Below are 8,210 nucleotides of genomic sequence, written 5' to 3'. Positions count from 1 at the left end.
GTGTGTATATATATATATATATATATATATACACACCTTGCTACGTGTACTGCGTTAAGCTAACCGAGACTTGTCATTTGCACTCATATATTGTTGCTCTTTTGTTAGTTTTGACTGCTTTTATTGTCCTCATTTGTAAGTCGCTTGGATAAAAGCTTCTGCTAAATGACTAAATGTAAATGATATTTATTGCACTTAAGTATGAAAAAGTATTTTTTATATTAAATGTACTTAAAGGCACAATATGTACGTTTTCGCCGCTAGAGGTCGCATTTCAAGATGGCGCCACGGATGGCCACCTCGGTGTTGAACTCTCCAGTTGTTTTACTGTTTTTGTTAGTTTTTCCTGTTTTTTGTTTATCAAATATAATCAGTTTCACCAAGCATTAACTGCTGAGCATTCAGCAGAACACACCACGCAATCTTCTACCGGTTTTCGACTATTCTGATGTTTTGCTGGACATTGTAGTTGGCGGAGCAGCGGCGCTGTTCAAACGCGCAAGCGTGGGAAGTGAGCTGGTGCACTCGTCGAGCTCCGACAGTGCGAATCCAGAATGCCGCTGCCTAGCATCCATCTGGCGAATCCCAGCTCTCTACCCAACAAAATGGATGAATGTTTCCTACTCTCTCGAATAAATAAGGATTTTTCAAACTCTGCTGCTCTGTGTTTCATGGAAACCTGGCTGAATGAAGCCACTCTGGACAGCGCGTTACATCTGCTGGGCTTCCAGCTGTTCAGAGCGGATCGCGATGCAGAATCGACAGGAAAATCGCGTGGCAGCGGGATATGGTTCTACATCAATGAAAGGTGGTGTTCAGATATAACAACATTGAAGAAGATGTGCTGTCCTGATCTAGAAGCGCTCTTCATCAACTGTAAGCCGTTCCACTCGCCGTGGGAGTTTTCCTTGTTCATTCTCATAAGTGTTTATATTCCTCCGCAAGCGTGCTACAACAGCTGGCTGATCAGATCACAGATACAGAGCAACAACACCCGGACTCTGTTATAATCATTCTCGGGGACTTTAATAAAGCAAACCTCACACACGAACTGCCAAAATTCAAACAACACATTACATGCCCCACAAGAGACAAAAATATTTTTTGGACCACTGCTACACCACAATAAAGGATGCATATCGCTCCATCCCCAGAGCAGCTTTAGGACTCGCTGACCATTGCCTGGTACATCTTCCTTTAATATACAGGCAAAAACTTAAATCTGCTAAGCCTGTCTTAAGAACTGTAAAGAGATGGACCAACGAAACAGAGCGGGCATTACAAGCCTGTTTCGACTGAACTGATTGGAGTGTTTTTGAAGCTGCTGCCACTGATCTGGATGAGCTCACAGAGACTGTAACATCATACATACAATGACAAACCATGGTTCACAGCAAAACTCAGACAGCTTTGCCAGGCCGAAGAGGATGCCTACAGGAGTGGGGACAGAGTCTTGTACAATCAGGCCAGAAACACACTGAATAAGGAGATTATATTGGCTAAGAGGAACTACGCTGAAAAGCTGGAAAAAAAGCAGTTTTCAGCCAACGATCCTGCTTCAGTGTGGAAAGGTCTGAAAGACATTACAAACTACAAGACACCATCCCCAAGCACTGAGGCGAATCAACAACTTGCTGAAGACCGGAATGAGTTTTATTGTAGATTTTAAACTCCCGGTCTCACACCACACACCTGCCCTGACCAACTCTCTACACAAACATTAACACCTCCAGCAACCCCCCCCCCACAATGCTAACTTTATTAAACTTTGTATAAAATCAATATTACATTTGTTATGCTAATATATGGAGGAAAAACTGCACTCTTCGTGCGATATAGGTTAACTATATTAATGTAACGTGTCAATGCAAGGAAGAGCCAAGGTAGGATCCAAATGCAATCAGTGGAACATTTAATAAAACAAAAGGTAATCCAAATCCAGAAATATAGAACCAAACACAGAGAGAACCAGGAAACAGAAACAACACGCCACAATTTCGCAAAGACAACGACTGACTCAGACTGACTAAAACACAGGACTATTATACACAGAGACACTAACAAGATGACAAGGTAATAAGACACACCTGGGAAAGACATGACTCTGGGATGACAGCTCTGATGCGACGAGGCTCTGGACGATCAGCTGTAACTTGACTTGACTCAGGAAGATCAGCTGTGACTTGACCTGACTCAGGGAGATCAGCTGTGACTTGACCTGACTCAGGGAGATCAGCTGAGACTTGACGAGACTCTGGGCTGGTGGCCAATTTATGACAAGGCTCTGGAGTGGAGGTTACTGCGGGAGCGCTGCACTGCTCCTCTGCAACTCCCACAGTAAAAGCAGAGCCACTCAGCTGCAATGCCAAGTCAATATAAAATTCCAGGGTCCAGCTTGGGTCATGCAATGGCATGATTAATCCAAGTGATTTAGACAGTCCCCCTAGAAAAAAAGATCATAAGGGATACCTCAGACATTCTGGTTTGATGAGCGAGCTCAATGAAGTCCATGACATACTCCTCAATTGGCCGATCACCTTGACGAAGACACATTATCTCCACTGCTGCTGGATCCATATTGGTCAGTCGTTCTGTAACGTGTCAATGCAAGGAAGAGCCAAGGTAGGATCCAAATGCAATCAGTGGAACATTTAATAAAACAAAAGGTAATCCAAATCCAGAAACATAGAACCAAACACAGAGAGAGCCAGGAAACAGAAACAACACGCCACAACTTCGCAAAGACAACGACTGACTCGGACTGACTAAAACACAGGACTATTATACACAGAGACACTAACAAGATGACAAGGTAATAAGACACACCTGGGAAAGCAATCAAGAGGACCGATGAAACAAAAGAACTACAAAATTACTACAAAAGGCACTCTAGGCAGGAAGTAACACAAAAGTCCAAACACAAGACATTTTTGCCACATGCAATGTAGAATGCTTTGAATTTTGATTATTATAAATGTGTTTTAATAGACTAAATCACGTAGTGTATGCGTGCACTCTCTATGTGTTTTTGTGATATACTCAATAATATCAGATCACACATCGTTAAAACAACACTTACCATATTATTGCAGATGATATACTGTATATCGCACACCCCAGCCTCGACTTGAGTGGAACATGAAATCAGCCACGCACAAACCAATGGCGCTCTAGCCCGCCAGAATGGGCGGAGCCAACCTCTATATAAGTCGGCCCAGAGCGCCATGTCATCAGAATCTTCTCCTTCAACGACGAGGAACATTTCTTCGCTGACCCTGCAATCAAGAAGCCCTGCACGATGCAGAAGGGCATAGTGAGTGCATCGCCTGTCTGGGCAGTGCCCATGCAGGGACTGCACGCTCACTGAGACGGAATGCTCTCATAGAAAACATGAGTGTCGCTTTTCTCTGCTCACGAATCGCCTTCTTCAATGAAGGCAGGCCCGCTCTTGTTTCTCCTCTCTCAGTGAGCTCGGAGAAAGAAATGGTGGAATCACGGAGCTGAACAACTGGGTTTGAGTGATCTCACGCCGGCACAGGTCCCACGTGCTCACTCTCCCCACAGCACTTTGATCCGCCGGTGTGTTTTAGGCAAGAGGGTCGGCGCACTCCAAGTCTAAGTAAGTCTTAAGTTCCTAAAGGGTGCTCAGAGGTTGAACCCGTCTCGCCCTAGTACTCTGCCCATGTAGGACTTGTCTTAAGTCCTAAGGCCCCTCAGGGGCCCTCCCTTCGAGCCGCTTCAGACAGCTGGCTTATGGGTCATGATGCTCAAAACCACTCTGTTTTTGGCCCTAGCGTCGGTCAAATGAGTAGGTGACTTGCAAGCGCTGTCCATCAGCACTTCCTGTCTTGAGTTTGGGCCCAACAACTGTAAAGTCATTCTCCAACCGCACAGCAGTTACGTACCTAAGGTGCTCTCAACCCCTATTGGACAATGCACTTTGGCCTATTTTGCCCAACTTGCAAAATAATAAAACCAACACGACAGAATCGTGATAAAATCATGCATCATGTCTTGTTTAAAAATGAATCCTATACGTAGTAAAGCAAACAAACAAACAGTGTTTCACAAACTTGCCTGGAGCTCTTTTCTAATTTTACCCCGGTGTTTACACCGGATGCAAGAGGCACAACGCGACTATAGAAAACAAAACCCATTAATCAGCAATTCTGTCTACACTAGATTCAGCAGGGATTGACGCAACAACCCCCTGACAGTAAACTGATGTCCCACTCTATTTCTGACATACTCTAAGCATTCGTGCTGCTTCTGCACTCGTGTCTGAGATACGGTGATAGGATCAAAGACTATTTTTCACAACTTACACTACACAGTGTCTTGTAATCTTGTAATGTCACCTGTTTGGTTCTGTTGATGGAGTAATCCTGTGTTTGCATCTCTCTAGTATTTCCTCTCCCACTACTACAAGTGCATATCAGTGGACGGGGCTAAAGAGGCAGTGATGTAGTGTTGATCTTTACCTGCAGAGGCAGGCTTTCGCTGCACTATTACGTCATAAAGTGGTACATTCCAAAATTAGTCATTTTCTGAGCTTGGTTTCAGTAAAAGCTGAAGTCTTTAAAGTTTTTAAACTAGCGAGAAAGTTTTGAGTTTTTAAACTTACAGGATGTTTTTATAGTACATTGACCTGTTATATGTCAAAATATCAAGATGACCCCTTTAAACTGCAGCTTTATGTGCATGCATTCTGGAATGGAGCAGAATACGGACAGCCGAAGTATACTTTGGTCTTCGAAAAGGCGTCTAAATGGTCAAAAACATACAAAAGTATGTCCAAATGCCCATCTTGGCAAGTATTCAAGTATTGGCAAGTATTCAACTTTTTTATTGTATTTGTCCTATTGTTTGTAATGTTGTTTTTTATTGTTATACCGTCTGTAGACTTGTCCTCAAAATTTTTATTTTTTTATTCTTTTACCTGCATTATTTAACCTAGTAGCCTATTAGTGTGTGCTGTGGTATTAAAATTGATATCAAGAATTGTGAAATTAACTGGTATCTAAAATTTTGATACCATAAAATATACTTGAAAACTTTTTTTTTTTTCACAATATCACTATATACATTTTGGTCATATCGCCCATTCCTAATCATGTTAAATAATCATGATTACAATATTGACCAAAATAATTATGATTGTGATTTTTGCCATAATCCAGCAACCCAGTTCATAAGGGGATTTTTTTTTTTTTTAATAAATCAGCTCTGTATCAGATTTCAAGTGATCAGGCCAGTAGTGGGCATTCCGTGTAACATAATGACGTACATTCGAGTTAATGAGAAACAGGAACGTTAGCGAGGGAAGTGCAGAAAAAACTGAAGTGGAACAAAGCATTTGAATGGAGTTTGTCAGAAAAAAGAAGCCATGCGTGCTGATGTTTTGTTACAGATCTATGATTCCACCCCCTGAACTTTCCCTTGCCCTGTATCATGCTCTCTCATTGGCTGTAGGTTATCGCCGATGTCATTTCCAGTCAAAACACATTTCACACTGCAGGACTGTGAGTTGCAGTCACGTCCAGATATTTAGCATGGCAAATATCCCACAGGCATCGGCGTCACATCGGCGCTTCTCTCAGATCACGTGTTTGATAACACACACTACGTGATTGTCACTCAGGTGAATGGGCACCAAGTCGCCTCTGATTTCGGGCATTTGTCCGCGATTTCCACAAACTTGTCGGTGAGTGAAAATCGGGAATAAAATCATGTAGTGTGTGCCCCGGCATAATGGCGGGTTCACACTGCACGATTTTCTAAATCATTGGATTTCTGCTCTTCTCACACTCCACGATTGTCTGGGGTATTACTATCTACAGGTGCATCTCAATAAATTAGAATGTCATGGAAAAGTTAATTTATTTCAGTAATTCAACTCAAATTGTGAAACTTGTGTATTAAATAAATTCAATGCACACAGACTGAAGTAGTTTAAGTCTTTGGTTCTTTTTTTAATTGTGATGATTTTGGCTCACATTTAACAAAAACCCACCAATTCACTATCTCAACAAATTAAAATACTTCATAAGACCAATAAAAAAAAACATTTTTAGTGAATTGTTGGCCTTCTGGAAAGTATGTTCATTTACTGTACATGTACTCAATACTTGGTAGGGGATCCTTTTGCTTTAATTAATTACTGCTTCAATTTGGCGTGGAAAACACCATAAAGCAACTTCCATTATGCGAAGCGCTGCAGACAGGGGAATCAGTTCTGGAACAGGAGGGCTTGAGTGAGTTGGTTTGGGAATCTCAGCTGCGCGTGCTGACACCAGCGGTGGATCCTCCACACTCGATGCCAGTCTGAGATACTGAAGAACGGACCTTGAAGATATGGGTGCAACAGACAGGACAGCTGTGACCTGACATGACTCTGGGATGACAGCTGTGATGCGACGAAGCTCTGGACGATCAGCTGTAACTTGACTTGACTCAGGAAGATCAGCTGAGACTTGACCTGACTCAGGGAGATCAGCGGAGACTTGACGAGACTCTGGGCTGGCGGCCAACTTATGACAAGGCTCTGGAGTGGAGGTTACTGCGGGAGCGCTGCACTGCTCCTCCGCAACTCCCACAGTAAAAGCAGAGCCACTCAGCTGCAATGCCAAGTCAATATAAAATTCCAGGGTCCAGCTTGGGTCATGCAATGGCATGATTAATCCAAGTGATTTAGACAGTCCCCCTAGAAAAAAAGATCATAAGGGATACCTCAGACATTCTGGTTTGATGAGCGAGCTCAATGAAGTCCATGACATACTCCTCAATTGGCCGATCACCTTGACGAAGACACATTATCTCCACTGCTGCTGGATCCATATTGGTCAGTCGTTCTGTAACGTGTCAATGCAAGGAAGAGCCAAGGTAGGATCCAAATGCAATCAGTGGAACATTTAATAAAACAAAAGGTAATCCAAATCCAGAAACATAGAACCAAACACAGAGAGAACCAGGAAACAGAAACAACACGCCACAACTTCGCAAAGACAACGACTGACTCAGACTGACTAAAACACAGGACTATTATACACAGAGACACTAACAAGATGACAAGGTAATAAGACACACCTGGGAAAGCAATCAAGAGGACCGATGAAACAAAAGAACTACAAAATTACTACAAAAGGCACTCTAGGCAGGAAGTAACACAAAAGTCCAAACACAAGACATTTTTGCCACATGCAATGTAGAATGCTTTGAATTTTGATTATTATAAATGTGTTTTAATAGACTAAATCACGTAGTGTATGCGTGCACTCTCTATGTGTTTTTGTGATATACTCAATAATATCAGATCACACATCGTTAAAACAACACTTACCATATTATTGCAGATGATATACTGTATATCGCACACCCCAGCCTCGACTTGAGTGGAACATGAAATCAGCCACGCACAAACCAATGGCGCTCTAGCCCGCCAGAATGGGCGGAGCCAACCTCTATATAAGTCGGCCCAGAGCGCCATGTCATCAGAATCTTCTCCTTCAACGACGAGGAACATTTCTTCGCTGACCCTGCAATCAAGAAGCCCTGCACGATGCAGAAGGGCATAGTGAGTGCATCGCCTGTCTGGGCAGTGCCCATGCAGGGACTGCACGCTCACTGAGACGGAATGCTCTCATAGAAAACATGAGTGTCGCTTTTCTCTGCTCACGAATCGCCTTCTTCAATGAAGGCAGGCCCGCTCTTGTTTCTCCTCTCTCAGTGAGCTCGGAGAAAGAAATGGTGGAATCACGGAGCTGAACAACTGGGTTTGAGTGATCTCACGCCGGCACAGGTCCCACGTGCTCACTCTCCCCACAGCACTTTGATCCGCCGGTGTGTTTTAGGCAAGAGGGTCGGCGCACTCCAAGTCTAAGTAAGTCTTAAGTTCCTAAAGGGTGCTCAGAGGTTGAACCCGTCTCGCCCTAGTACTCTGCCCATGTAGGACTTGTCTTAAGTCCTAAGGCCCCTCAGGGGCCCTCCCTTCGAGCCGCTTCAGACAGCTGGCTTATGGGTCATGATGCTCAAAACCACTCTGTTTTTGGCCCTAGCGTCGGTCAAATGAGTAGGTGACTTGCAAGCGCTGTCCATCAGCACTTCCTGTCTTGAGTTTGGGCCCAACAACTGTAAAGTCATTCTCCAACCGCACAGCAGTTACGTACCTAAGGTGCTCTCAACCCCTATTGGACAATGCACTTTGGCCTATT

The sequence above is a fragment of the Sinocyclocheilus anshuiensis genome, unplaced genomic scaffold (assembly GCF_001515605.1).
Source record: "Sinocyclocheilus anshuiensis isolate Anshui unplaced genomic scaffold, SAMN03320099.WGS_v1.1 scaffold1018, whole genome shotgun sequence".
Lineage (NCBI taxonomy): Eukaryota > Metazoa > Chordata > Actinopteri > Cypriniformes > Cyprinidae > Sinocyclocheilus > Sinocyclocheilus anshuiensis.
This window is presented reverse-complemented; position numbering follows the sequence as displayed.